The sequence below is a fragment of the Tursiops truncatus genome, chromosome 8, assembly GCF_011762595.2.
Source record: "Tursiops truncatus isolate mTurTru1 chromosome 8, mTurTru1.mat.Y, whole genome shotgun sequence".
NCBI lineage: Eukaryota > Metazoa > Chordata > Mammalia > Artiodactyla > Delphinidae > Tursiops > Tursiops truncatus.
Window position 1 is genome coordinate 31,397,727 of NC_047041.1, and position 6,023 is coordinate 31,403,749.

General features: G+C 37.8%; 1 non-coding gene across 1 annotated transcript; it reads right to left on the reverse strand.

Moving 5' to 3' along the window:
* Positions 1–340: 340 nt before the first annotated feature.
* LOC117313433 (small nucleolar RNA SNORA57) lies at positions 341–459 on the reverse strand. The gene has a single exon (XR_004527942.1). It is a non-coding gene; the product is annotated as a small nucleolar RNA SNORA57 (small nucleolar RNA).
* Positions 460–6,023: the final 5,564 nt, after the last annotated feature.

The window sequence follows — 6,023 nt, forward strand, 5'->3', positions numbered from 1 at the left end:
GTAGGATGCTGTTGAATACATCTACAGTAGCATATAAATATAAATCTTTGTCTTTAAAAAAACCCACAAATTTTCATTTGAGATGTTTGGAATACTTCATAAACATCATGGCACACCCATTTGGCCTGCTTACCCCATTGGAATATCATTATTTATTTATTTGTTTGTTTATTTATTTATTTACTGTAGAACAGCCTTTATAGTTTGCAATGCAATGTGGAAGAGGAGGGGATACCACAACTCTGGCTCCTAGGGCAGCTCCACAGGCCTGAAATCAAAGAAGGCGTGAGTACCAGGAAGGAGCCTGCTGAACCCTGGTTTTGCCCTGCTCCTTGGAGCCCGGTGTCTGGGCACTTGAGGTTAGAACCTATGGAATGGAAGCCTTCCGTGCCGAAGATGTGACACTGGGAAGGCCAGAGCCCTTTCCCTCGACCTCCATACATTACTGGGACCGAGAGGAATGTCATTTAATAAATGACATCAAAATTCACAAAATTGTATTGATGGCATAAAAAAATGTCCCAAAATATTTACTAGTAGAGGCATACAACTTTCTATTTTTTAAAATCTAAGCTCTAAATTTACTCTTGCCTTCCTAAATTCTGCTCTTATACACCCCAAATAAGATGGTACAAAATGCTTCTTCTTTCAGTTGGTCATGACCTTGGGTGGGTTTAACTGTCTCTGGATTATGGTAACAGAATAATGGTTCACCAAAAACAGTCACATTCTGGGCTTCCCTGGTGGCGCAGTGGTTGAGAGTCCGCCTGCCGATGCAGGGTACACGGGTTCGTGCCCCGGTGTGGGAAGATCCCACATGCCGCGGAGCGGCTGGGCCCGTGAGCCATGGCCGCTGAGCCTGCGTGTCCGGAGCCTGTGCTCCGCAACGGCAGAGGCCACAACAGTGAGAGGCCCGCGTACCGCCAAAAAAAAAAAAAAAAAAAAAGTCACATTCTAATCCCCATAACCCATGACTATGTTATGTAAAATGGTGTATTAGTTTCCTATTGTGATGTAACAAAATACCACAAACTTAGTGTCTTAAGACAATATAAATTTGTTACTTAAAGATCAGAAATCTAAAATGGGTTTCTGTGGGCTAGAATCAAGGTGTTGATAGGACTGTTACTTCTGTAGGCTCTAGGGCAGAATTTGTTTCCTTACCTTTTCTTGCTTTTAGAGGCCACCTGTATCCCTAAGGGTGTGGTCCCCTCCTCCATCTTCAAAATCTGCAGTTTAGCATAATATGCATATCTCTCTCTGACTTTAACACTGACCCTCCTGCCTTCCTCTTTTACTTATCTGGACCCTTATGATTACACTGAATCCACCCAGATAACCCAGGATAACATCCCCATCTTAATATCCTTAACTTAGTCATATCTGCAAAGTTCCTTTTGCCATCTAAGGTCATATCTTCACGTGTCCTGAAGAGGAGGATGTGAACATCTTGGGGGACCATAATTCTGCTAACCAGTTCCATTTTGCCTAACTTTTAAGTTTATTCCTATAAAATTTCTGGTAATACCTTATTATCTTTTTTTTTTTTTTTTTTTTTTTTTTACTCCCTCTTGAACCCATTCCAATTAGATTTTTGTCCCAAAACTCTGCTGAATCATTTTTGTCAAAACCACCAGTGAGGGGCTTCCCTGGTGGCGCAGTGGTTGACAGTCCGCCTGCCGATGCAGGGTGCACGGGTTCGTGCCCCGGTCTGGGAAGATCCCACATGCTGCGGAGCGGCTGGGCCCATGAGCCATGGCCGCTGAGCCTGCGCGTCCGGAGCCTGTGCTCCGCAACGGGAGAGGCCACAGCAGTGAGAGGCCCGCGTACCGCAAAAAAAAAAAAAACAAAAAAAAAAAACCACCAGTGACCTCCAGGTAGCCAAATCCAGTGGGAGTTTTTCAGTCTTAATTTAACCCAAACTTATTACCAGCTTTGACACAGTTGATTCCTCCCTCCTTCTTGAGACAATTTCTTTCTTCTCTGCTCAGATCTCTTCTCTAGCTACATTCTCTCTGCAGGTGATTTCAACTAATTTCACGGCTGTAAATATCATCTGCACACTGGCAATTCCCAAATTACATGTTGACTCAGGGCCACACACCCAAATTCCAGACTTGTATATTTAACTGCCTATTTAGTATCACCACTTGGATAGATAATAAGCATTGTAAACCTAAAAATGGATTTTCAGCCAAAACCTGCTTCTCCTTCTGTATTCTTCATCTCAGGAAATGGTTCCATCATTCACACAGGTACTCAGGCCCAAAAACATTGGAATCATCCTTGATTGCTCCTTTTCTTTATTTCACATCCATTCCATCATAAAATATTTCAAAATATATTCTTTATCTGACCGCTTATTACTGCCACCATTGTTAACCTGATCCAAGCCATAAACGTCTCTCACTTAGGCTATTGCAAAACTTCTTTAATTGCTCCCCTCCTTAAATACTTGCTACCTTCTTCCCTCTCCTAAATATATGTTCCAGACACCGGGGTGATCCTTTAAAAGGATCATGTTCCTCCCTTACCCTAAACCCTGCAAAGGATTCATTCACATAAATCTAGACTGAAATCCCATGGCCTACAAGCCCTAGATGGTCCTGCCTGTGGCTACCTCTCTTACATTATTTCCCAGCAATTCTGCCTTGCTCGCCGCTCAGTAGCCATGCTAGCCTTTCTATTCCTTAAACATGTTAAGCACACTCTTGTGGAAGGTCCCCTCTATGTAGAATTCTATTCTACTACCACCAAGGTTAGCTCTCCTACTCACTCAGATATTTGCTCAAATGTCACCTTCTCAGACCCCTTCTCTGAGCACTCTACCTCTGTCTCTAAAATAGTACTCCCATCATTCTCTGTCCCTTACCATGCTCTGGTTTTCATTTGGTATACTGTATAACTATCTGATGTTATAGTTTTATGTTTTAAAATCTGTAATCCTCACTAAAATTTAAGTTCTATAATGGCAAATAATAAGTTTTGTCTTTTATTGTATCTCTAACACACAGAGCAGTACCTAGCACATAGTAAGGGCTCGATAAGTTGAACAATTGAATATTTTTTTCTTTATTTGTTATTTTGATCTGCCACTATGTACCCTATTTTAATTCCTAAGGGCACAAACGAATGACAATCTTTAGTTTCTAGGAGCTCTTGATTTAGAAGGAGACATTTATACACACAAATAATTACAGTTTGGGGTACAAAGTACCTAATTTATATACAGGAGGCAGTAGAGATGATTATTAGGAAAAATTGGAGAAAATTCAACCTAAACAGAATTTAAAAGAATGAATTAAATTTTATTAGGCAGATGTAAGTAGAGTGAAAGGGAAGGCATTCCAAGATAGTAGTATATGTACAAGCAGAGTGGTATGAAATAGCAGGTTGTATTTGGGAGTCTATAAAGAGTTCAGTATATTGGAATAAGTGGTGTGGTGAGAAAGGTGTTAAAGATGATGTAGGTAAGGAGGGAGGACTCATAATATGAAGAGCCTTACATGCCACACTCAGGAGTGTAAATTTTCTCTAGTAGCCAGAGAGGAAGCTCTAAAAACATTTAAGATTGGATTGATATAATTTTCATTCTGGTCATTTCACTCACACTTTAGAAATGCCATTCTAGCAGCCTTATTGGTGCCAGAGGTAAGAAATTCATCTTGAGATAGTCCAGATGAGAGGTGATGAGAACATGAAGTAGAAATAGTTGATGGAAAATAAAAGGATGTATGAGACTGTCATAATTCTGTGAAAAAAAATTTTTATGATCATACAACTTTTGGCTTTGTTTCTATACTGAAAAAAACAAACTTCTAATATATATCTGGTTTCTCCAGCAGACATTCTTATTGGGAAAAGAACATACTGATCAGGCAATTCAAGTAATCCAGTTGAGATTGCAGTTTATTTTTTATATTTACCATTTACCTTGTGAGCTTTGCTAGTAAAGTCAGTTTTTTAGAGACCCATCAGCCCTGGATAAAGTGATAACTTTAATTTCTGAACCTGCATAATTGAGAACAAGACCCCTTGGTAACATCTCTGAGTACAGAGATCCTTCAAAGTCTTAAATAAATAGCATTACTATTTATGAGAGGAATTATTAATCATAAACTTTTTACACTGCTGTACAAAAATTTTGTAGACTTTATTAGGAATTTCAGAAAAACAAGCTTCAGTACTATAGCTAATACATAATTTGAATAATAAAATGCCTTATTTTATTTTTAAATACAATGACTTTATTTCCAGTAGCATACTCATTAAAAACAATGAAGTATTTTCATTTATTAAAAATGTATTTATCAATAAAAACATAACAAAGTATAATTTGTAGCATTAATGTAAACTAGTCAATTTATCTCCATTGCCCATGTTATGATTTACCTTTATTTTATGGTTATAGTGTTTTAATAATTAACAAATGCATAAATATATGATATATTTACAGGAGATTCTCAAAAATAATGATGTTACTGTTATACTTCATCAGTGTTTTCTCTGTGATCCGGATCCAACATCAGGATGGATTGGTCCTTGGCTGGCTGTTCTGTAACATAATTTCAGAATATTCTTTAACTGTAATATTCATAGACTTTAAGGTAAAATCTGTAAGGTGGATCTCCTTACAAAATACAGACTTTAATAAAACTAAACTCACAATTCAATTTCTCAAATGCTACATATACATCAGTCTCAACATAGTGACTACCACTTTACATAAGGCATCATACTAATCATAATAGTCCATAATCTTTACTCTTTGGTAAGATTTGCTTAAGAGGTGCTTTTAAAAATCATAATCTGCTGTGTAAATGGTCAAAACTTAATAATTTCATTTTCTACAGGAGACACTTTGAGCCGATATAATACCCTAGGAATAGTTTAACAACATATTGGGCTAAAGAAGTTGCTTGGGAAGGTAACTGCTAAAAATTCAATAAATTTATTTCATTTAAAAAAGTAAATACAATATTCCAAACTAAAAATTCTGCTTCTAAGATTCCTAGTTTTTACATTGAAAAATCATGGTGGGTGTCTTGAGGATGCCCTGCAGTAACCCTATTATCCTATATTGTTTGCATTTTGTCTCTATTATAATGCACACTACTTCAGGAAAGGAAAGTGTTTTCCTCTTTCTAGTCCCAGCCTGGCACATGGTAAGAACTCAGGTAATATCTGTTCAACAAATAAAAAGAGACAAATATCATAGGTTTTACAAAAAGAAAAAAAAGAAAAAATAAATCAGCCTGCTATGGTTTGCCAAAAAGAAGAAATTCTAAATTTTGGATGGGACAAAATTTGGGCTGAATAAGCCCATCTAAAGGGGATGACACTAAAGTCAAGTCTTAAAGAAGAGTAGGAGAGAGACATTTACGAGCAAGTCCTGTGAGGCAGTGGGAGCAGTGTGGGCCTTGGAAGCTGCAAGAAGTTCCAGGGGGACCTGCCTGTTATTCAAGAGTGTGTAAATTATGAGCTGTGGAGCAACTGGAGATGAGGGTGAAAAGGTCTTGAATGTAGTTCTCTGGAGATATAATTTTATCTTTTAGGTGATGTGTAACTACGGAGGTTGAGTTTTAAGAGAGAGAGTGATATGTTCACATTTGTGCTTTGAAAAGATTACTCTGGTGGTGGTGTGAAAGAGGCAGTGGAGCGAGCAAACAGGGAGGCTGTTGAAATGGTCTAGATGAGACATGATGAATTCTTAAACTAAGATACTATCAGTAGAAATGGAGAGGAGTGAATGGATTTGAGATGCACTTTATTATTAACAGGATTTATTGACTAGGGGTAAGGGAGAATAAGAAGCCTGGATGAGATACAAATTTCTCCCTGGGAAATTTGGTATATGATGGTGTCATTAATTGAAATAAAAATTGTAAAAGGAACAGATTTTGGGGGGAAGATGGGAAACTGTAAACCCTAGTTCGCCACTGAAGAGTTCTGAGACTTGAGAAAATTACTTGATGTCTTTAGCTGAGAAGATTAAACAGAAGAATATGTGTGACACCATTTGG